Source organism: Pleurodeles waltl, chromosome 1_2 (genome assembly GCF_031143425.1).
Source record: "Pleurodeles waltl isolate 20211129_DDA chromosome 1_2, aPleWal1.hap1.20221129, whole genome shotgun sequence".
Classification (NCBI taxonomy): domain Eukaryota; kingdom Metazoa; phylum Chordata; class Amphibia; order Caudata; family Salamandridae; genus Pleurodeles; species Pleurodeles waltl.
Window position 1 is genome coordinate 178,875,687 of NC_090437.1, and position 24,628 is coordinate 178,900,314.

Here is a 24,628-nt window from a genome sequence, read left to right on the forward strand (position 1 = left end):
GCAGAGTCAGTCTGATGACATGATTATTTATTCCATACATACTTGCAATCTATTTAATGTGATAATGATGCAGAGGTAGTTTCAAACCTCAATTCAAGTGATCGAGAAATTTTCAGTTCAGAGGATTTGCCCACTGATGTGTTTTTAGACTGGCCCAGCAGAGCACTGGCAACCCTTTTTTAGGATCAAGGGCAAAGCGCTCTGCTTTGTGTAATCGCTCTGTGGGAGTTTAACCCCGCCCATGTCAAGCCCCTCAGTTTGGGTGGTTTGTGGGCTTGCCTTTTAAAATTAGCTTGATTTCATTAGTGAAAGGCATGCATACGTCATGCCTTTTCCAGTGTTTAGCCCTCCTCGAGCGCACCGGCCAACTACAGAAAACATACGAGGCTCCATGTTTTCTGCACTATTTTTTCTCTTTATTTCATAGGCAGCGCAATCTCACTGGGCTGTAGTAGAGCACTTTGCATGACATCGACCCTGTTACATGGATTTTTGCACTTTTTCCACTTACATGGATAGTTCCACTTTTGACGGTAACATGGATAATTGCACTTATGCCGATACTATTCACTGCAAGCGAACTTCTGTTTCCTTTTGTGTGTTTGCTTTGTGCTCATGGCAGCCTTCAGCTCACGTATGTGAAACTGTTTTACTTTTCAGTTTATGTGTCAAGAAAAGTCCCGTTAGGAGTTTACAACATTAATAGCTTTGACTCGAGTAAACTCCAGACCCACTTGTTTTCCATTTTTTACTGTATGGAAACATTCTAAGGCACGCAGAAAAAGTGTATGAGGAACAACAGCAGTGCATACTTTATTACACACAAACACATACACTCACAGCAGTAATAGATACAACATGGGCGGGCAGCAGCAGTGAATGATTACCTCACACCTAGCGAACAGGTACAGCGCAGGCACCAGCAATGTAAGGTTCCCTGAGATAGGGAAAACCTTTCAAGAACAGGTAACAGCAATGCAAGCCTGTCACCCTGAAACCAGGAAGCCAACACGGCAGGATATGCAAGGCAGCATGAAACATTTTGGCGAGCAGTGGGAGAGATATATGCAGCAGGAAGTGCAGGCTGAGTTGCCAGTCTGCAGCGCCGTCATCGTTGATAAGGTCCGCTCTGGAGCAGTGTATCAAGCAGTGGAGGGCCCAGCTGTCATTTTGTGTCAAGTTCTGCATTCCACACCTGGACTATTGCTATTAGGTATTGGATGTCTAGTTTTGGGAGCCATCACAAGTGTTGTGTCCAGTCCAACATGCCGTGACCCAATCTGGAGACCAACTCTGGCGTGTTATATCATTTTATGGAATCCACTTCTGAAGTGTGCTAAGTTAGAGAGGTCCTGTGTTCAGTGTTTCCTTTAATTCTGATGCCACTTCTGAATAATTATGGTTGTTCTGCACTCGCCAAATATTCCACCATCTCCTTCGTAATTTTAAAATTGTAACTAAACAGATATAATGGTATCTCAAACCACTTAAACCGTTAGTAGGACAATGAGACTTAATGCAATTTTGTGCCAAATGCTTAATAAAATGTAACCAGTCACCAGTCCGTTATTGATTGCTGTCCTCAGATATTAAAATGCTATTAATGAGGTGACACAAAGGTTATTAAAACACTGCCACTTTGTACAATATTGTGTCATACACGTAAGCACCCACCTTTTGGTCGATTGCTGTCTTCAGCTTTGAAAACGCTCTGAATGAGGTGAAACATTTCCCAAACTGAATTTATGTCCCCAACTGATGGAATGGGGAATGACCAGTGTCTGCTTCATGAAAAAAATCCTTCCAAATTTAGATGCATTTCAATGAGGGTGGAAACAATGATTCATTTTCGTCACAAAAATGTTTTATGTCATTATTAGTGACCTTCGTAATACTCCACCCACTCTGTCTGCTCTAAGCAACATTTACTTTAATATGTGCTGTAAAATAGGGTGAAAGTGCTCCTTTTCTCATTTCACCTCTCCATGAGGAGTAGGCCTCAGTGCAACATTTCACCACAGGAAACCCTAATTTAACACAAAGCAGCAGTTCTTAATCTGTAATTAATGGACCCCTGTGGCCTACCCTTTGCACCGACTTGCGCCATTTCATAAATATGATGCCCAGCTGGTGCTAAAAAATGGTGCAAGCCAGTGCTAAACATTTTGGTGCAAAACTGCGTTAGTGTAGTTTTGCACCACAAAGTATAAATAAGGCCCTAAGTGTTCCTATAATTCTGTGTAAGACAAATTCATTATTTGTTGGTGACTAATATTTTTAATAAAATCTGATCAATGCGTGTACTTAATTTTATTAAGAATTCTTTGAGTTTTCCATAATGTCAAAGTCCCTTTTTGGATCAATCTGTGTGAGAAAAGTGACACAATAAAGATAATATTGCCACGGACTGTACAGCATAACAGGTGCATACTTTTTTCTTTTCATGTCCCTTTATTTAGTCAACTCGCTACTGCTATGCTAGTAAAAATTGACTAACACATCCAGTTGAATACACCCCTAATCCTTCCCTCCCACTGCTCATACTTACAAGCACTGCCAAAACCAATAGGTGTGACTTATGCAAGAGCTAATGGCTTTGCCAGTGTCTTTTGGCCATGTCGTTCAGCAGCATGACAGCTGTGTGGCATGGCTAAAAGTCAGTGGGTTGGATTAAGAGTGGCTTAAAGGAAAGCGAAGTGGAGTGGCATGGCACAGAGTGGTGTAGAGTAGTTTCAGAGTGAAGTGCAGTGACGCAGAGTAATGAGATAGAGTGGAGTGGCATAGAGTAGAATAGAGTGCAGTATAGTGGAATGGCGTAGGGTAGAGTGGCGTAGAGTCAAGACGCACAGGGTGGAGTAACGCAGAGTAGGGTGGAGTGGCATGAGTTAGAGTGACATGGAGTGGGGTAGAGTGGCATAGAATAGAGAGGTATAGAGTAGAGTGGATTGGCGTGGAGTGGCATAGAGTGGAGTGGCATAGAGTGGTTAAACGTAAGAAGGTTAAACTGGTGCTCATGTAAAGCGCTCCAATACCTTCTGGTTGAGTTTGTGCCATATAAAACTGCAAAAAAAAGTCCAAATATGAAGACATATGCTGCCTCTGGGTGCATGAAAAACTGTTAGCTGAAAATAAAGAAATACGCAGGCATAACGAAATGTGTAGGCAGGGTTTAAAAAAATAAAGCTCAGGAGGTGGGCAAAGTGCACTTCCAAGGACTGTTTAAAGTGAAGAAAAAAGTGTCTCCCCCAAGAAAAGCTGTGAGTCATGCTCCATGAGAGGGTTCAGCAGACACAAAGTAAATAAAGTCGTCATGCGCTGACTAAATAGAAGCAGACATGTGAAAGTGACAAAGAAGCCCAACAATGGCAAGCAATGAGCGGGCTGTAAGCCCCCTGATAGTAAACAAAAGATCTCAGAGACAGCACATTTGCGAGACTGGCACTGAAAAAACCCAAGTCACGTGGCTCTCAGTAAGCCAGGGGGTACAAATATGTTAATGTATCCTGACCAGTAAAGATAACTTAACACTTTTTTTTTTTATTGAGCTGCCCTTTGTATTGTGAATCTAAAAAAGTCTATGTATGCTCGTGTGGAGCTAAAGTGCAGAGATAAAGGTAAATTCGTTTTTATCTTCTTCAGACCATTTTTTTAATTATAGGCTGTTAGAAAGTCATACATATCGATTGTAACATTAGGGTTCAATGAGTGCTGGACTCTGCTTAGCTATAAAATTCCTTAGAATTGTGTTATTGTGACTATGTTTATAGGGACATATTGTTGCCTTATAAATTATGTTTAGTAATGCCTCGGATATCCATTGCATATTTTTTGATCGTCTGTTGCCACACATATCCAGTGGCCCTAACAGAAAAATAGGGGACCAGCCTCTATCATTTGATTCGAATCTCAAGTAGTTCAAGCAAATTATTTGAAAATACAGTTAATGTAAAAGTAAATAATTAAGAAGTGAAACAGACTGGGATTAAGAAGTAGATAGCAACACAGAGCGAAGAAAAAGGGATACTCGGTTAGGAAAGCAATAGGACTGAGAGGCTAGAGGAGGGATACTATGGAACGAGGTGAGTCTAATGAAGAGGAGAAAAAAGCAAAGCACTGGAGGAGGACGGGAATAGTAACAAGCATTGGCATAGCCAATAGGTCTCGACATAGCAGAGTTTAATTATAGAGACGGCAAAGAATCACTAATTCTCATAAAAGCTGTGGATAAAGACTAACAAATACGTTATAATAATTAAAATAATTTTGCAGCAGGCAATGGATAAGTGCTGTTTATTTTATGAACTTGGGACTGTTATTGAATGTGAAACCTTTAAAATGTTTTTGGTTTAGAAAATAAAGTGGTCATGGGAGGGAGGTGGAAGCCACCGGGAGAAGGGACATAGGAAAAGAACCAACCACCGCCAACTGCAAGGAAACTACCGCAGACCCAACCACCCTCTTTCTCAGCAGTAGGTGCGTGGTTAGAAATGCTGCCAACACCGAATGAATAACAGAAGCAACCAACACATTTTTACAGCCTCAAATAGCGTCACCTCAATGGATCGCTGCAGTGCCCAGAAGGAGCCAATATTATTGTACAGCCACAAAGAGCATCATCTCCATAACAGCCACATGTTCCGATGCTTTGAGCTGCTGCCTTCTCCTCACTTTACACACAGCGCCACGAAGCAGACACTCACCCACGCCACCACTATGGTAGTGTGAATGTGTGCGCTTTTCTTCAGTACTTAGCTTCAGCATATGAGCATAGTTTTAGACTGAACTGCGGTAGCATCACGTTCCACAAATGACAGAAACCACAAGCATATGGTGTGTTCTGGTATCAGTACACAATTAATGAAAGTTAATATGCAGCAGGTGTGTAAGCTACACATGACATTCATGTTGCTTGAAGTTTTCTGACACCTGTGGCTTGCTACATATGACAGCAGTTACTCACAGTCCAGTGTGGCCTCCTGTCCTACCACTGTGTCGGTGTCTCCGCCTGGCGCTGATGAGGAGTAATGTAAGAGGTGTAGCGCGCATATGCAACTTTCCCACACCATGGTCCGGCTTGGACGGATCGTACCACTTAGGTTATGAGGAAAAGGTGCCTATGAATGTAATTAATTCAGCCTTATACTGGGTGTCAACTGAACAAATAAAGCAAGAGAAAGTTCAAGTAATGTTTGTAGTTATATGTATCATTTTATATTGATAAATCTGTTATATTTTTGTTTGAAGAGTCTCCTACTGAGTCTATTGTAGCAATGGTAACGGTCTGTCATGCATGGTAGTTGAAGAGGCTCCTCCCGAGTTCATTTTAGTAATGGAGCTATCCATTTTGCACGGAGCACCCCAGAAACAAATGTAAAACTTGTTTTTTGAGAAAGCTGTTTAATGTCTGTGTGAAGAGGCTCCTCTCAAGTTTATTTTAGCACTCCAGAAACAAAGACTGCCGTCGGCCCTTGTGGAAGCAGGAGAAATGACCCCTTTGACTGTTTCAAACACACCAGTGGTCCTAACGTGTGGCGGAGCGGCCGCCCATTTAAAAAAGAAAAAGGAGTTGTGCGGTGCGCTTGGGGAGGGCTAAGCGCTGGAAGAGACATGACATGTGCATGCCCCTCACAAATGGGAATGCTGTAAAATGGAGTGACGATGGTGGCAGCAAATGGGAATGCTGTAAAATGGAGTGACGATGGTGGCAGCAAATGGGAATGCTGTAAAATGGAGTGACGATGGTGGCAGCAAATGGGGAGGCTTTTGGCGGACTGAAGCCTGCGATGTAGATTACATCAGTCGAGCTGAGACCTAAAAAGGAAGGAATGTGGAGGGAGACTAAGATGAAGGAGGATGAGGAAGAGCTGAAGGAAGAAAAACGAGTAACATGAAGGATCCACCATCATTGTTAAAAAAGCAACCTCATAATTCAAATCAACGCACGTTTCAGTGAAAAAGACATTTTTATACTGTGCACATTCATAAAATATAATGTATTGGATATAGATCACATACAATTCAAGTAGGGTGGTCATTAACTGAGAAAGTGCAATAAGAGATGAGTAAGGAGAGCGTGCGAGTACTATTTTGTGAAACTCATGAAAGGAGAATCTAATATTTTTTTAATTTGCGTGCAGAGGAAAATTGGGCTATAACAACCACCAAAAGCCACTCCACAAGCTTATCCAAGAAACAGACAGATTTGGCCTGTTGTGCACCTTGTGCTGTTAATCAGGGCAAAAAAAGGTTCAGGCACTGCCCGGACTGACCAGTCCATGTGGTTCCTGGACATCATTTCACTCGGGTGAACGGCAAAGACTACTTGACCTATTCACTTTTGTATTTCATGCTCCCTCGTTGTTCTATGTAGACCAGTGATACTCAAAGTATGGCCCGGGGGCCGTATGCGGCCCTTTTGACCTTTACATGCGGCCCCCCAGAGCAGCAGTAGCACTAGGCTGCTGTTTACTCCATTTAACAGGGGACACGTAATTTAAATATGAAAGAAGATAAGGAAAAGAAGTAAGGATTTTGTCCTGCACCGCTTTAACTGCAGAAACACTTTCATTATTTAAGAAAAACTTGCAGCAAATGTCTATAACTATACGTGTTCTTAAAAATTCAAAAAGTGTATTTCATTTACAAACAGAACCATTTAATCTAACAGTCCATGGAGAAGTATTTTTTTTAAACGAAGGTTTCAAACATAAATTCAGAAACTTTCATTCTTCCCCCACCCCCAACATTAATTCTTACCCCCACCTTGATAACAATGCCAATAGTGAAATAAGAGGCAAGTCAGTTGTTTTCTGCACTCTTTGATTGGCCTGATTTGCTATTATATATGGACAACTTTAGAGTTTATTAAATCAAACACAGGAGAATGGTTTGCACAGCACACATACCAAAGTCATGCATTGCGACGTCCTCCTACATACAATAATGAAGAAAAAGAAGGGAACATGAAATAAAACAATTGCCTAGGATCACACAGTTTGGTAAAGTTGGGAAGCAGGTATTAATGCCAGGTTTTCTGGTTTCACATTGTGCGATTCAGCCACTAGATCTATATGCTTTGCTGCCCCCTATCTCCACCATAACACCACAAACTCTCCCCCACAGAGCCCCCTTCTCCCTTTGATCGGCATGCTGCTAGCATCAATGCGGCCCTCGGTCGCACCACAGACCAAACTTTGTGGCCCCTGAGAAAATGTTTGCGAGTACCCATGATGTAGACAGAAACTCATTTCACTGTATTTTGATAGAATGCACTTCTGCATACCACCGAATAAAACAGAAACGCCCAGGACTACTTAGATTTTGCCTATTAGGTCAGATTAGGGTTAAAAAAGGATAGTTTATTGTTTACATTTACATCCCTGGCACTTTCCTTGGGAAGAAGTTGTACATCATGACTTGGGAGTCTCAGCGTTCATGGCTTAGAGGTCTGGACTGAAGTTCTGAGGCGGAATAAGTCTGAGGTTAGAGTTTCAGCAGTTCTGAATAACTGGATAGACTTTTGTTTCCATTGGACATCACGCCAACCTGCAGTTGTAGGGTGAATATATCACTTTACTATTTGATTTTAAAATATATTCATGGAGAAATTACCAGTTAATAATGATCAAGATGTGACGCTGAGTGTTGCCAAGAATACTCTCACAAATGGTCTCCATTTGTGTTACACAATATGCCTAGTATCATTTTTTCTTGCTTGTTATGTGATTCATCATTGTAAATCCAAGCTCAATTTGAAACTGAATGAAGTGTGTGTGTGTAACAAAAATATGTTAAAGATCTGAAAAGAGTTTGCTTCCAGAATGGTGAGGTGTTAATATTGACCTGTCAAAATAATGACAACTATCGATAAGTATCAGAATATCATGAAGATAAGTACATATAGGTTAGTATATTACTAAATTGTACCCCACATATATGTATGTATATATGTTTTTATATGTGTGTGTGTGCAATTATGATTCATCCATACTTTAATTGAAAATCAATTTTTGACCACCTGGACAGATTTATAAAACATTTAGGAGATCACTACCTGTAAGGTCTGGCTTTCCATTTTAGCTCCCACAGAAACATTTGCTCATGTCTACAGCCAAACGTCTGAAAGGGATTTACACCTAACTTGGCATGAAAGTAGAACATTACTCGGAAAGCGTGCTTTTGTTGGCCGTGCGTAAATCCTTTCAGTAGGTTTTGAGATATCAGCATTTAAAACGTTGGCAAACAGGCTATAAAGGGTTAATATATGTGTACCTGTGCTGTGTTAACATGAGAGTTATTCCTGTCAATCTCATTTAGATTTTTTTTTTAGAAAATGTGATTTTTTTTCAGCTATATTGAAACTCTCGTGTTGGCTATTGCTTGAGAGTTTCGAGGTGTGGAATACAAGAACTTGCACAGCTGCGGAAGGAGCATCCTTTGGATCCTGCTCGTAAATCACTCAGCTACATTATGCACCATCTGTACGCCACCCTCTCTCTCCTAAACCCTTTTCGTGTGTTCACTGAAGCTCAGCTTCCTGCGGCTTCCCTCTTTCACTTTTCCTTTCCTGATCACTTGCCGCTGCTCTTCAGCTGGCCACTATGCTCTTGCAGCCTCCTGCATGCCTTATGCAGTGTGCAGCCAATCCGGTGCCTTTTCCAACAGGCCAGCAAGACAGAACAGCTGCTCTTGACAATATTAATTGAGTAATCTGTGAAAGACAATAAAAGTAATAGAACATTCAAATCGATACATTATCATATTTTTATGTGGATAATATTAGACAGTAAACAGTAATGTTTGCTCAGACTGGATGATATCCAATAGAAAAGGATATCAGAAAAGTAGGTGGAAAGAAAACGATTGGTGAAGAGGCAGGCCCCGCGCTGAAGTGACGCACACAACTAAACATGGAGGCCCATATTTATACTTTTTGACGCTAAACTGCGCTAACGCAGTTTAGCGTAAAAAAGTTTTGCGCCGTCTAACGCCATTCTGAAGCGCCAAGCGGGCGCCGTATTTATGGAATGGCGTTAGACGGCGCAATCAGACCGGCGCTGCCTGGTTTGCGTGGGAAAAAACCACGTAGACCAGACAGCGCCGGCATAGGGGGAAAATGGCGCATGGGCGTCTTAAAATGGGGCAAGTCAGGTTACGTCGAAAAAATCGTCTTAACCCGACTTGCGCCATTTTTTAACGACGCCCATCCCCCATCAACATGACTCCTATCATTGTAAAGATAGGAGTCATGCCCCCTTGCCCAATGGCCATGCCCAGGGGACTTCTGTCCCCTGGGCATGGTCATTGGGCATAGTGGCATGTAGGGGGGCACAAATAAGGCCCCCCTATGCCACCAAAAAAAAATATAAAAAATAAAAAATTATACTTACCTGAACTTACCTGAATGTCCCTGGGGTGGGTCCCTCCATCCTTGGGGGTCCTCCTGGGGTGGGCAAGGGTGGCAGGGGGGGTCCCTGGGGGCATGGGAGGGCACCTGTGGGCTCATTTTGAGCCCACAGGCCCCTTAACGCCTGCCCTGAGCAGGCGTTAAAAAGTGGCGCAAATGCGCCGTTTTTAGCCACGCCAACTCCCGGGCGTCTCTTTTGCCCGGGAGTATAAATACCACGTAAAGGCCTGGGAGTCATTTTTTAGACGGGAACGCCTCCCTTGCATATCATTAACGCAAGGAAGGTGTTCACGCTAAAAAATGACGCACATTCCGGGAACTTTGGCGCTATTCGCCTCTAACGCCATAGTATAAATATGGCGTTAGTTGGCGTTAGTTTTGCGTCGAAATTGCGTCAAAAGAAACGACGCAATTTCGGCGCAAACGGAGTATAAATATGGCCCGGAAAACGCGGGAAGAAAGCGTCTTATTGACGTTTGGTCTCCAGGAGACGGGCACTGCCTCCGTTCTGCTCCTGACACTTTCCTTCACCAGCACCCTTGACTCTTTTTGGTGCTTAGACTTTATTTTACATTGATTTGGGGCATCCGTCTCTTCCTTTCTGCTTAAAGCACTTCCCAGTCTTGGACATGCCCAACGGAGGCCTTTCCCCCTACAACTTATTATGGGTCAGCTGTGTGCCATGAAGGCTGACTTATACCCACCTGAAATTCTGAAGTACCCTAACTTTTCCTAATTGTGCCTTTTAGGATTAACACCGTTTTAAATGTATTTTGTTTGGATGCCTTTCACATTCCAACACGTGTTTACAATTGTTTCTTAGGTTGTTTTCCTATTTTTCCCTAGGGGACCAGGGGCATTTGGGCGCATGAGGATTTGAATGAAAAGAAATCACTGTGCTCAGCTTATGCTTGTGTTCATTATCAATGTTACATCACCCGCTGGTCCTAAACTGTTACCTTTTCATACGCAAATACGAGCCAACTTGTGGTCTCTCACGTGAACCTTAGAGGTACAGTGATGCCATGTCCGAGAAGCTGCTACTAGTCATTTTTTCTTTATTTCTTCCTTCATCTTTATTTGTAAAGAGAAGCAAGTAGCCTTTTGGGCACAAATGTTCTAAGTTAGGACAAGCATTCATTCGGTGCAAAGTAAACCAAGCGGGTGGGGTGGAGTTTTATACACCAACATGGTCATAGATGGTATGGGACAGAAGCTGTGTGTTAACGAGTTTCAGCAAGGCAAGCAGGTATCATAATACAGGACAACCTAAAAGCATACAACCCAGCTTAATAATTCTTCACTTGAGATGTAAGTGCACACTTTTTACATGTTCAAATTGTTTGGTCATTTAGCAGTAATAGTAAACCCCGTGTCTTTACAGGTCCACAAGGTGACTGTTAGAAATGGGGTTATTGGTTTGCTAGGGTATGCACCTAAGTCAGGCAGAACCCACCACTTTAGACAGGGCAAGTAAGTTGCACACCAAAAATAACGTCTGCTCACCCCCTGGTAGCTGGGCACAGAGCAGTCAGGCATATCCCCAGAAGTCATGTGTAAAGCGTTTGCGCAATACACTCGCTCCAGTGACACAATATATACACCACAAAAGACACTCCACACAGGGTGTATAAATATATATATAGTGTATATTTTATAAACCATAGACCAAAACAACATTGCTCAAAATACTGTGTACACTATGCACATTCTGAGTCAATGCTCATTAGCAAGGCACAATCAATATACCCCAACAAAATGATTTCAGAAGTAATGCAGATAAATCACACAGATTGTACTGAGTCAGAAACACCTTGTTAGATGGTCCAGGTCAGATTATGACACAAGAAAATGCCATCTATCACCATCATATATAAATCATCATGTTTCTTACAGTAGTGAATGTCATGTCAATACAGTTTGACAAAAGCATGTGAATAACCCATTATCATCATTGCCTAGGCCCTCACAGGACACCATGAATACGTAACTCACCACGTCACTCTGATGCAATATGTTAGAGGTACTCATGCCTAGTATAGTTATCTTGCCACTGATAGTAGGTTCCATGCAGGTGGAGTAGGTGCTGCAGAAAAAAAGTGAACTTAGATGCTATGCAATAATCGTGGCAATTATTTTATGAAACACCATGGGGTGTGGGAGCACCTGCGCCCCTATTAGTGGTTGTACAGTAATATTTTCGAACCTCAGGGTATAATGTAGGCCACAGGAGTTACTGCACACCTACTACATCTGATATGGTAATCTCCTTAATGCAACAGTTCACCGGGGCCCTTGTTGAGGATCCATCCTATAGAGTTGAATTCTAAAACATGGGACTCGCAAATCCATTGTCCCCAGGTACACTGTACCCCATGAAAGGGAGGGAGAAAAACACAAACTGCAAGAATCAAGGGGATAACCTTGCTTGCCCTCCCCCAGATCCAAGTGTGAAGCGGTGCAACTGACTCACACTAAGTGGTTAGAAATGGAGAGTGGGGAGACATCACCAGGACCACAAAGGCTCGATCTCCCACTCTCCGCTCTTCACCTGCCAACTGGGGTGCTCTCCTGGTTTGGCAGAAGTCAGTCAAGGCTGCCTGCCAAGGTAGCGCCGCGCGACTCCTCAGGAGCGCCCCATGGACTAGCACAGCACCGGATTTGGCCTCTCCGAGCTAGTACCTACAGGTCAACATTGGTCTCTTCCTTCGGTGCGCAAGCCCTGTTCTCCACGCCACTTACAGCGGGAGGGCCAGCGATGGTAGATGCAGCTCAGGGACTCAGTGCGACCTCCTTGCCCCGTTGCTGGTGCTCAGTCAGCCCAAAACATAGTTTCCTGGCAAAACAGAGAGCAGTCTCAAGACAGAGCAAAGCACTAACCCCAAATATGAAGCGCTGATTCTTGGTCAGCTTCACCTGCTGGACTCACAGGGTCCCGAGTCTACAGCAGAGATGATAGCAAAGAGAATGACCCTTGGATTCCTACAGACCAGGGGAGACCACAGGGGTCCAGAGGTGCATTAGACAAGTGGGATCGCACATAAGCAAAGGACACTGATGACAGTCTCCCCTTGAAAAACAGCACTCCTTTGACAACACCTAGTTAGGGTGCACCTGGCAGCAGGGCCACAAACAGAAAGGCAATCTAGTGAGTCCTTTATGCCATTCAGCAAGTAGAAGCTAGCAGGGCAACAGCAGGAGATCAGTCCAGATGAGTTCTTTGGTGCAGCACAGAAGTCCTCCTGACAGAGGTTCAGTCCCAGCTCCAAAAGTGTTCTAAAAATCATGGGGTCAGAGCCCCTGTACTTATACTCAAAGAAGTCTTTGTTCAGGGGGTGACTTTAAAAGAACGCTTTCAAGTGTAACATGACCACTTTCAACCCAACCCTGGTACCAGACATCAGTAGGGGGTAATCAGCCTATTGTGTGAGGGCAGGACGCAGCCTATTGACAAGTAAGGTGTGAACAACCCTCCCTTTCTTTAGCCCAGGGTGGTTATCAGTATGCAGATGGATGCAGATTCCTTTTCTGTCACACCCAGTCCCTCCTGTGTTGTTGCTGTCTGGAAAGTATGCACCAAGTGTAGTTGTCATTCTTCCCTAGACGTGGATTGGAGTCAGGCTGCAAAGCACCAGCATTACAAGCACAGAGAAATGCCCACTTTTTACAAGTGCAGTTCTAAAATAGTAATGTAAAATCCAAGTACACCAGTAAGCAGGATTTCTCACTATCATTGCAAACATACCAAACATGCCCACACTACTCCTTTCAGATCAGAAATGATCACTTAAGAATATATAAAGGAATTCCCAATGCCAACCTATGAGCGGAGCAACCCTCACAGTAGTGAAAAACTAAATAGGCGTTTTGCCACTACTTGGACATGTAAAACATATAAGTACATGTCTTACCTTTAAAAATAGACAGCACCCTGCCCATAGGGCTACCTAGGGCCTACCTTAGGGGTGACCTAGGTGTTGTAAAATGGGAGCTTAGAACTTAGCAAGTAGTTTGAGATGCCAAGTCAATGTGGCAGTAAACTGCATAAGCAAGCACTGCAGTAGCAGGCCTGAGACAAGTTTGAAAGACCACTTCTGCGGGTGGTGCAATCAGCGCTGCAAGCCCATTAGTAGTAATTAATTTATAGGCACTGAGTATATGGTTTACCACTTTATAAGGGAATTACAGGTAAATTAAATATGCCAAACAGGTGTAAGCCAATCATACCAAGTTTAGCAGTGGTAAAGTGCCCAGAGTCCTAACGCCAACAAAAAGAAGGTCAGAAAAATAGGAGGAAGGCAAAAAGTTTGGGGATAACCCTGCAGAAAGGGCCATTTCCGACAGTGACTTTTTTATTGTTTTTTAAATCTGTGATTATCAGTAGAAGATCATTACAGTGTGAGGATCAAAAAAGGTAGAGAACTGGATTTGGACAGTACGCAGGGCATCTTGGGTGAAATTAGGTGGTGCTGATTATCTAATCTTAAATTGTTGTTGGAGATATATCTGGATAGGGTACTAGAATAGAATCCTGAGAATGTTCAGTGAATGACTTTTAAGACATATGTAAAGAAGTTTGTTGAGGGCTCTGTATTAGAGAGTATAAAACCACAATGATGAAGTTTTAGACAAGTGGTTCCCAACCTGTAGTCCGCGAACCCCCAGGGGTCTGTGACACATTCCCAGGGGGTCAGCAGGCCTGGGCTGGGAGGAAGGCACTTCTCCAGCTGGGGCCTCTGACAGACATGAGTGTGTTTTTATATTTATTATTTCCTTTGTGTAGCAGTTTTAAAAGCACTGCAAAGATCCTTGTACAACCAGCAGCTTTTGGGCAAAAACAAAAGTGCCACGATAACTCTAGTGAATAATGTACCCACTGGAGAGAGATTGGAATTTTATCTAGTGTCAGTTTTGACTGAAAAGTAGCACATATGGTTAATATGCCTGCTGCAAAGAGCATGTATCATGAAAAGAGCAGTATTTATGTGCATAGCACAGTGGGTTACTGCTTTTGTCACAGAGATTCCTTTGTTACTGTGCATTTCATAAATTGCAATCTTAATCTAGCACAGTAAGCTATGAACTTCCATTAAAGAGCTGCATGCAAACAGCATGGCACAAATTAGAACGTTTTTTATCACATTCTTTCATTTTCCTTATGCCGCAAAAAATGGTTTGCTTGCGTAGAAATACATTCTTATTATTAAAATCAATGCTAACCACTGTGTTGTGTTCTGAATACTGAGTTTGTGCTTCTCCAGACCAAGCACTATTGCAAAATGCCTACCAATGTGGATGACATGTGAATCCTACACCCTGTAGTCCCCTGTAAAGTGATCCAACACCTACTCTGGTATGAGAAGTGCTATATAACAAATTCATTACATGTGACAGAGAGGCTGTGGAGAGATGAGAGACCCTTATGGTTTTACTTCCTTTCCCCACCACATATTTATGTAAAAAAGCTTTCTCAGATCTTATGTACCTAAAAAATAAAAACAGAAATTGTTGGAAAATGTAGAATCTGACCTGAGGATTCAACTTTCCTAAATAAAACCAAACATTGATAAGTTAGTGGCTGAAATGCAGTGCCAAACTTCCTATTAAAAGTTTTCGGTTTTTGCATATTTTTTCAATATAAAATAATTATATCTTTAGTAATTTGAGTATTTGTTTGGTGTGTACTTGTTTGTGTATTTTTTTAGAATTACTGTTTTAATGTTTGAAATTTAAATTGTACAAATTGTTTGGGGGTCCCTAGCTTCCAGGATTGATTCAGTGGAGTACTCAGGAGTCAAAAGATTGGGAACCACTGTTTTAGGGATTAAATCCCTTTACTAAAGTTTTATAAAGATGTACAACAGCACCACCTACAACCACGGGCTGGTGGAGGGTAAGAATATGTAACAGTGGCAGGTAGGGGAACAAAGGAAACAGGACAAACACACCCTGCACCTATAGCTAGCTATTACCGCAGAACCCGCTCATCGACACCCCCTATGTGAAAACTCTTTACATCCCTATGCAGTGTCCACTGTTTCCATTGAGCATATGTCCGAACTAGTCAGACATAGGACGCGTAAATAACGTGGGCACGTCAGTTCCCTAAATTTGTCAGAGAGACAGGAAATACAGGGACCCCATGTTTTATCAAAAGTGAGCAGGGATCCAATAGCCACAGCTGTCAGTTTCTCCATTCTCAGTATGTCCCATAATTTGTGTAGCTAGTCTGTGTGAGTGGGGATCACCTCAGAACCCCATCGGGCTAAAAAAAGAGCTGTTTAGCTGATCCGATCGCCAATGTGATGGCTCTACCTTTCGGGTCTTTGAGGGGGTATGTCTGCGGATTCGGAAGCCCTAATAGTATGTAACTGGGAGAGCGTAGATTTGTGGTGTCATAGACCTCATCAATAATGTTAAAAATGTTGTTTCAAAAGGAGCCTATTGGGGGCAATGCCACAAAATATGTGATAGTGTACCCAGCTGTCCACATGGTCGCCAGCACCGATCAGTGGTGCCCCTCTGCCATCCGGCAACCCTTGCCGGCGTGAAGTACCAGAAATGCACTATTTTCAAAAGTAATTCTTTAGTGTTCATATTGCAGGCTGACACTCACGCACTGTGTAGCCCGCCATTCCCTATCTGTAAAAGGACACCCACATTTGGTTTCCCATCTGCACCTCGTAGGCATCTGGGGCAAGTGCGGCGGTGTAATCAAAAAGCCATAAATGTCAGAGATAAACCTCTTATCATTCGTGAGTATTAATAACCACTTCTCAAAGGGAAGGAGAGGCCTACTCGCGTGCAGTCGAATCGTTGGAGAGGACACCCAATGTCAGATCACCAGGTATTACCAATAGACTATTTGTGGAAGGTCATAAGCCGACCGTAGTTGGGTAAATTCCATAATGCCATGATCATCAAAAAGTTCTCCCACTCTCTTACAGTTGGAGTCCTGTCAGATCTTGATTGAGGGTCCAGTAAGAGCTGCGGGGAAATCTGGATTGACGATAATCGACGTTCGCGCAAATATGGGGGAAGATAAACCCTTACGTGTCTGCACCTTGTCCTAGACGTTCATCGTGGTTCGCAGGATGGAGGATATATAGACTACCGGGGACGATGGGCCCGTCCTTCAAATATGTTGTCCCGCCACTGCCTGGTCAATAAAGCACCAGTGTTTCTCAGTGCTCACACGGGACCATTTCACCAGGCTGCATAGTTGGGCAACCTGGTAGTAACTAACCAAGGGCCAGATGTACCAAAGGATTTTACCCATTCTGTGTCTATGGGAAAAAGCTTTCATACATATGGCCCCAAATGAGGGACTCTCAATCCTCCCTCCGACTGCGGCAAGTAAGCATGCGCCCGTGCCATTCTTGCCTTTTTCCCAGCCAGATGAATTCCCATATCAGCCTCTGTATAGTGTCAAGTACCCCGGGCTGGGGTTGTATTGGCAAGGTTTGCATAATGAACAGCACTTTGGGTAGAAGCGCAATCTTTATAGCTGCCACTCGGCCCAGCCAAGAGAGCCTCTCCACTTGGCCAAGGTTCCCTGTGCCTCACTCAGCAGGGAAGTGTACTTACCCTCAGCTGTAGTTGCTGGGGTGGTGCAAATCTGTAAGCCTAGATAATGCACTGCTTGCTTGGCCCATGTAAAGGGCAGGGCGGCCTTCAGTGCTTCCACCTCTGTCCCCAGCACTGTCAAGTTGAGAATAGAACATTTAGACAAGTTGGCCTTGAACCCAGCCACACCTCCAAAGGTACTCAATTCCTCCAACACTGCTAAAAGCGATCTATTCGGTTGTGTCAAATAGAGCAGAACATCATCTGCATATAGTCCTATTTTGTGGTCTCGGCCCCCCAACAGGATACCGCTAATATTCTGATTTTGAAGTATACGCTCAGTGAAGGGTTCAAAATAGAAGGCAAACAGTAATGGCGACAATGGACAGCCCTGCCTGGACCCCTGGCGATAGGGAAGGATGCGGATAGGCCACCCTTAACACTCACTCTGGTCTGAGGGAGTGTATTGTTACACGGTACCCATTTGCAAAATCTCAGGCCCAGACCATAGGGGGGAAGGACCGCAAACAGAAAGTCCCAGTGGACCTGATCGAAGGCCTTCTCTGTGTCAATAGAGAGTAGTAACGATGGAATGTGGGCCCATTGCACCTTGTCTAAAAGGTGACAAAGCCTCCTAGTGTTGTCAGCGCAGGTTCTCTCAGGAATAAACCTGGTTTGGTCTGGATCTATCAAACCCTGCATGAAGGGGCTTAGCTTGTTCGCCAGGACACTAGTGAAACGTTTGGCATCCACATTCAGTAGCGTAATTGGCCGATAAGACGAGCAGATGGCAGGGTCCCTTCCAGGCTTTGGAATAACTGTGATCGTTCCAGCTTACATCGGGGGGGTAAGTGTTCCCATAGTAGAAAAGCCATTAAAGTGGTGTGCCAGCACTAGTGCCAGGAGGTCCCCAAACATTTTATAAAACTCTGCCCCAAACCCATTCTGTCCCAGTGCCTTTCCCGAGGAGAGGGGTTGTATAGCCAGCAAAAATTCAGTAGGGGTGATATCTTGTTCCAATGCCATGGCTGTCGACTGGGAGATTTGGGGCAAGTGTATTGAGTCCAGGTAACCCATGGTTACCTCAGCATCCAGTCCCTCCCTTGTGTAAAGGGAGGCGTAAAACATCTCAACTTCTGGCAGGATCACCCCATCATTATTAGTGACAGTGCCATTCTACGTCTGAATCGCATTCACCTGATGTTGTGCTGCCTGTGCACGGAGCCGTTGGGCCAGAAGTCATCCTGCTTTATTACCCCCTACATAGTACATTTGTTTGGTATGTAGCAGTGCATGTTCCGCTATGTCCATGTCTAAGGCCTTCAGTTGTTTACGAGTCACCCCAAGCTGTTTCAATGGCGCCAGTTCCCCTATGCTTCTCTTCCAATTCTTTTTTGTTGGCTTCCAATTACTGACGCATCTTCTTCCGGAAGATGTTAGAGCTCACCGCAATGGCTATAAATTGGTCCCTCACTACCGCCTTTAGGGCTTCCCAGACCCCAACCACTGAGGTCTCCGGTACGTCATTAACGCCCAAATAAGATCTAATCGTGTCCCTTATTTCTGTGCATACCTCAGCATATCTGAGAAGTTAGTGTTGCGTCGACATAACCTAAGCCCCGCCTCTGGCCGGTATTGTGAAGTGCAGTGTAATCGGAGCATGATATGAAAGAGCCACCACTCCGATCTTTGTCTGCATAATTGTGTGTAGGTGGCTAAGAAAAGGTCTAGTCTCACATATGTCTGATGTGCAGATAAGAAAAATGTGTATTCTCTAATTATCTTGTTGTGGGCACGCCATATATCTGTGAACCCTCCCTCCTGCAGCCAGTGTTGAAAGCCCATAGAGTAAGTCCCTGTCTGCCCATATCGTTGTGCCGATCTGTCCACGAGGGTATCGGGGGCCACATTGAAGTCGCCCCATATAAGAATGTCCATGTCCGATGTAGCGAGCACTTGCTAATGGCCTCTTTAAGAAACCCTTTCTGATGTTCACTAGGACCATAAATACATGCCACCGTTAGTTTATACCCATGTATATCTATATTCAAGGAAATGAGCCTCCCATTCACCTCCGCCTCGGTACCAAGCACCTTCCCTGGGAAATGTGTAGCAGATAAAATCTCAGTGAAACTGAGTATTGAACCAGCACAATCTCAGCCGTTTCCAATCCGTTTGAAGCAAGTGTGATTCTTGTATCAAACATAAGTCACATTTTGATTCCCTGAGGAGCAAGAGTAGGGCTCGCCTCTTCACTGGAGCATTAAGGCCTCTAACATTGAGACTGATTACTTTAATAGACATGCATGCGGGGTAATATAGCGCTGGAGTGCGCACGTGGGCCTAGTCTGTATCTAGATGAGTTAATTATAGAGCGGGGTTCGTATTGACATCAAAAAATGAGGTGTGGCAGGAATATTCAACTCAAAAACAATAGAACAGGCAGATAACCAAAAAGTGAACCAGTTACCCTGGGAACCACACAAGGTCTGTTGGGGGGTACATCCCACTGTACCAGGTCGTTCCCCTTCCCGCTGTTTTCCATGTTGGGAGCTCTGCTGTCATTCTCGTCTGTTCTCCTGCTTCCAGTCACCGTCAGCTGTTTATCTCCGTCTAGGAAATCCCGCATGGGAGACTCCCATGTGGGTAGACCGGGAGGGGGAGACAGCCCTATCCGTCCTCCACCATTGGCCCCCCACTCTCTCTGCCGGTCCACAGATTTACGGCCACTATCAAAGACCTCTCCGCTATGAAGCCGTCGCCTTCAGGGTATTCACCCCCTCTATATGCATCCTTCCGCTGGCTCTCAGTGAGGTGCCCTCGTAGAGTCTGCATGCTTCCCCGGAGCACCCAGGCCCCGCGCCCAGAGCGCCAGGTATGCGCCCTCTGAAGTAATCACCCCTGGTGCCTCCGGGTTCTCCGAGAATCGTTAGGCCACCAATACTTAGTCCACAGGGAGGGTCCTCAGAACGGTCTCTCCCGGACCCTCCAATTGCCACCCGACTCAGCGGCCGCACACTTCCGCAACCCCGCTGTCGTCAGGCTCGCCAGCTCTGGGTCCCTTGTGGCCTCACCTGAGTCCACTCATCTCTCCTCCAGCCTCACCCCAGACGAGGACTACCTCTAAGCATGCTTCTGCTGCTCCCAGTCACTCCAGAGTCCTTTTCCTTTGCAAGGGTACCCAGGCCGACCCCACCAGCTCCAGGCCGCACACTCAGTGAGGGAGGGCGGGATGCTTCTCGCAGTGCGTCGCAGCGCAGGCTCCCGGCAATCCCAGTTCTCAGGCGTCTTCAAGGCTCCTGACTTCCAGTCATCGGCCACCCACTCTGCCAGTGGGGGAGGTATGTCAGGACCCCTTTCTATGCTACTCGGGCTTTCCTGCGGCCATTTTCTCCAGAGGTCACTGATTGCCCCGATCTGCTGCATGCCACTCCTCCTGCCTCTCTGGCTCCCAGGAGGACGCCCCCCGTAATCGGGGTCCCAGACGACGCTTTGTCGGCTCCAGCAGCGTTTTATGTGGTTCCAGCCGCTCCTTGTGTGTACTTGATGACGGAGCTCCGCAGCGGCACTCCTATCCCGCCGCCATCTTGGCTCTGCCTCCGGAACCACTGTTTTAGAGGGCCAAAGGTATGATGTGGAAACCCCACTAAAAGGCTAATGCAATAATCAATTTTTGCTCATAAGTGTGTTAATTTCGGCTTTGGCTATGTTGAAAGCAATATGGCATCAGATTTTACGTATATTGGGATTTGATATTGTCAGACAGTGGCTCTTGTGGCGATGGAAGACTCCAACTGCATGAAGGTACTGAAAATAATATCCAGGTTTCCCTGCTAAATGTGCCCCTGCGCAAAGTGTGGCCCATTTAATACGAATGAACACTTTGAGGTCAAGATGATGATGCTTGATTAGGGGTAGTGAGGTTCTGGAAGTGGAAGTGTTCCTAAAGTAACAGAAGAGGACTGATTTGTTGTTAGTGTCAAGGTGGGATAGCAAATATAATGTACTGCCTTGTCGTTGGGGCAAGTAATTGACTAGGCAGAGGGTATGGAAACTGTAAGGCATGCATTTTCACTAATATATGGAAGGATCTATCTCATATTTGTACTGCCTGCTCTAGCAGGCAGCAGGCTTTAACTGTGGAAGTGCCTGGTATATCTGGCACGGTTTTATTCAGGAAGCTTGATACAAGGGAATGTGCCTCGTTAGCATATTCAGCAAGCACTAGATTGGCAATAAACAACAATAGCACAGTTATAGAGTGTAGGAGAAGCACAACAATATTTTCTGCAAGTGCCTCAATCATGTCTCAGAAGTTTCATAAGGAGAAGGAGCTATCTTGTTCCAATCAGTAGTAAATGAAATGCATTAAGCTTTGGGCCAGGGAGATATGCGGGTGCTCAAGTGTCCCGCGCTGCAGGCAGAGTATCCGCCTTGAGTGCACTCGACCTGTGGGTATCAGGTGCCCCACCTCCAGCAGCGCTATGTGGGCTTTGGAGTCCTGCCGGCCCTTCCACAATCCAAAAAGCACGTATCATGTGTATAAAGTGGAGAAAGAGACAGTGACTGGATTAAGTGTAGCAGAATGGGACGAGATCCCACAGCACAATTTTAAGCTGTTTGGAGCAGCTAACATGAGGAGGAATGAGCCCTTTTCGAGATAATAATGTATTATATCCCTGCCATTATTAAACAGGTTTAATAAGTCCTCACCGAATTCTTGTTTCAGATGTCGGCAGAGTCATGTTGGGGACTGGTGTCTCATAATTGCTACCTGTCCACAGATTAAGGTTTTTTGGGAGCAGTTGTTTTGTTTTTTGAGTGAGCAATTGAATATAACACTGTTTGTTAATGTTTGCACTATTCAGGGTGGAGATGTTGAAAGCGAGTTTATGATCTCTGCTACTGAACATAAGTTTATTTTTCTCGCTATCGTAAAATATTCCATCCCTGGAGCACTGGAAGGCCAAACTGTTCAAGGTTGGGCTTTATTGGTATGTCTGCTCAAAAATAGACAATCAAACAGGCATATTTCGTAAGATATGGCAACACTCAGAATTGTTCTTTCATAGATACAGCCACGTTATTCAAATTGAGGAGGAAGTGACACTGATTGACTTTTACAGCATGAATTAACCTCATATTTTTTAATGTACGAGCGCAACTGCTTGGTAGGAATTATTTACTTTTGTATTTGTTTATTTGCATGTCGAATATTTTTATGGGAACTTTGCATGACCTTCTGATTACTACCAAAAAATATATAAAACAATGAAATGCAGTAGGCAGTGAGATTCTTCAAATGGACAAAGCATATAAACACAAATGAAAAAAATAATAATCAGAGGGATTGTGCACCTTATCAAAGGACTTCGGGGAGGTAAGTAATGTTCTGTATCAGGCATCAAAAATGTAACCATATAAATACCAACAAGCTTATGTATCGTTAGCTCACCACATTCATATCCCTACTTCTTCACCGAATGCACTTTGATAAATTTACAGGATTAGAATGTACTAAGGCCCATATTTATACCTTTTTAGCACCACATTTGCGTCATTTTTTTACGAAAATGTGGCGCAAACTTACAAAATACAATTGTGGCCCATATTTATACTTTGGCTTTAACCGGGCAGTGGAGGCGTAGGGAAGACTGGGGGTTGTGTGTCAAAGAATGGTGCAAGTTAGGTTAGAGTAAAAATAATGGCTCAAACCTGACTAGTGTCATTTTTTGACAACTTCTGTCCCCTGGGCATGTTCACTGGGCACAGTGGCATGTAGGGGGGCCCAAGTTAGGACCCCCTATGCCACCTAAAAAAAAAATGACTTACCTCTACTTACCTCTACTTACCGTAGACAGGTCCCCCCATCCATGGGTGTCCTCCAGGGGTTGGCAAGGGTGGCAGGGGGTGTCCCTGGGGGCAGGGAAGGGCACCTGTGGACTGCTTCCATGGTCAGAGACCATGGAAATGAGCCCACAGGTCCCTTAACGCCTGCCCTGACCCAGGCTCTAAAAAACGGGGCAAATCCGTCTGGGCGCCATTTTTTATGGCCGCCTCCTCCTGTGCGTCAAAATGACGTGGGAGGATAAATAAGGCGCACATGCCTTAGAGTCGTTTTTTGCACGGGAATACCTGCCTTGCATATCATTAGCGCAAGGTAGGTTTTCACGTACAAAAAATTACTCAAACTCCATAACTTTAGCGCTGGACGGGTCTAGCGCCAAAGTATAAATATGGAGTTAAGTTTGCGTCGAATTTGCATTAAAAAAAGACACAAATCCGGCGCAAACAGAGCATAAATATGGGCCTGTATTTTGTAAGTTTGCACTGCCTTTGCATCAAAAAATGACGCAAACGTGGCGCTAAAAAAGTATAAATATGGGCCTAAGTGTGCAAACCGCTTCCAGAATTAACGTCATGTTTGTATTACATGGTTTATCTGACAGTAAAATCCCAGCATAATAATAATAACATACTCTTGGGTAGCGCTGCATAGGATATCTTCTGCGGTTTCTAAGCACAGACAGTTTACAGAATGTTGGTGTGTGTTGAGTAGAAGCCTGAGATTAGAGTTGATGGTGGGGTGGAGCTCTGACTATAATTATTACCTGAACTGTATCTAAGGGCCTAACATGTAAATAAAGAAGATAACCTCCACCTGATTGGCTCCTGTCTTGTCTTTGAAGAACCTTCCTCAAGACCTAACAACTCTGTGAATATGGACAAGTCTTTGTTTTACTAAGTTTGTTCATAATTTGTACATTTCTGAAATGCACAGAAAGAAACAATCAACACAAGTTCTGGGCAGATGCTCATCCTCTGATCCTGCGTGATTCACACCTCATGCAGTTGGAATTGCATTTGTCTAGCTCTCCATTTTTATTGTTGTGCGTATATGACCGGAGTGGTGTTCTTATCCTGTCTTGGGTTGCAGCGCTTAACAATGTGATGTTGTGAAGATGAGAAAGCGAGCGCCTGCCGTTCACGTTAGTTGGTTACAATGAATTCCTCTGCATGTCCCCTCTGGAATTTCTGAGTCACTGTCAAACCATCAACCCCCACCATGTGCTGAAAACAGTGATCAAGTCAGAAGCCCTGTGTAAGCGTGGAGTGGCTGTCCCAAAGACCTCGACAGTTGATCTTGGAAAGCTTTGCTATTAACACTCATGTCTTCTGAGTAATCAGAACAGGAGCGTACCCCTCTGTGGAAAGAACATGCTGCCCTATGAATCCAAAGTCTGCATCTGTTGTAGTGTGTGAAGGCAGGCTGATCAAGCCTGCTAATAGCGTGTCTGGAAAATGATTTCCACGAGCCAGTCATTATCGCCGTAATCTTGTGGCCTTTCCAGTGTGACGAGGGAGAGTCAGAGCAGGCTTCAACAGAAGGACTAATGTGTCCCTAGAAGCAAGAACGCATATATTGCAAAGGTGGAAATGCTATGACTCAACTGGAAGCGCCCATTTACACATTTTAAGAGTAGTCGTTTGAATTTATTTCTGTGTATATTATTCATGTGAGTCATCTCCCCAATTAGCAAAAGATAAATATTGAAGGTGATAGTATTTCTTCACCTCTAAAATGTGTTTTTTGGTTCTTTTTCCTGGATTGCTGGCTGTGTGCTATAATTTATGTTGAAACGTGTTCATGAGTCT

The 24,628-nt window shown here is 44.2% G+C and overlaps 1 protein-coding gene across 1 annotated transcript in view; it reads left to right on the top strand.

Moving 5' to 3' along the window:
* CFAP299 (cilia and flagella associated protein 299) overlaps positions 1-24,628 on the top strand; it is a 1,354,103-nt gene that overhangs the window by 1,140,466 nt on the left and 189,009 nt on the right. The window lies entirely within an intron of this gene.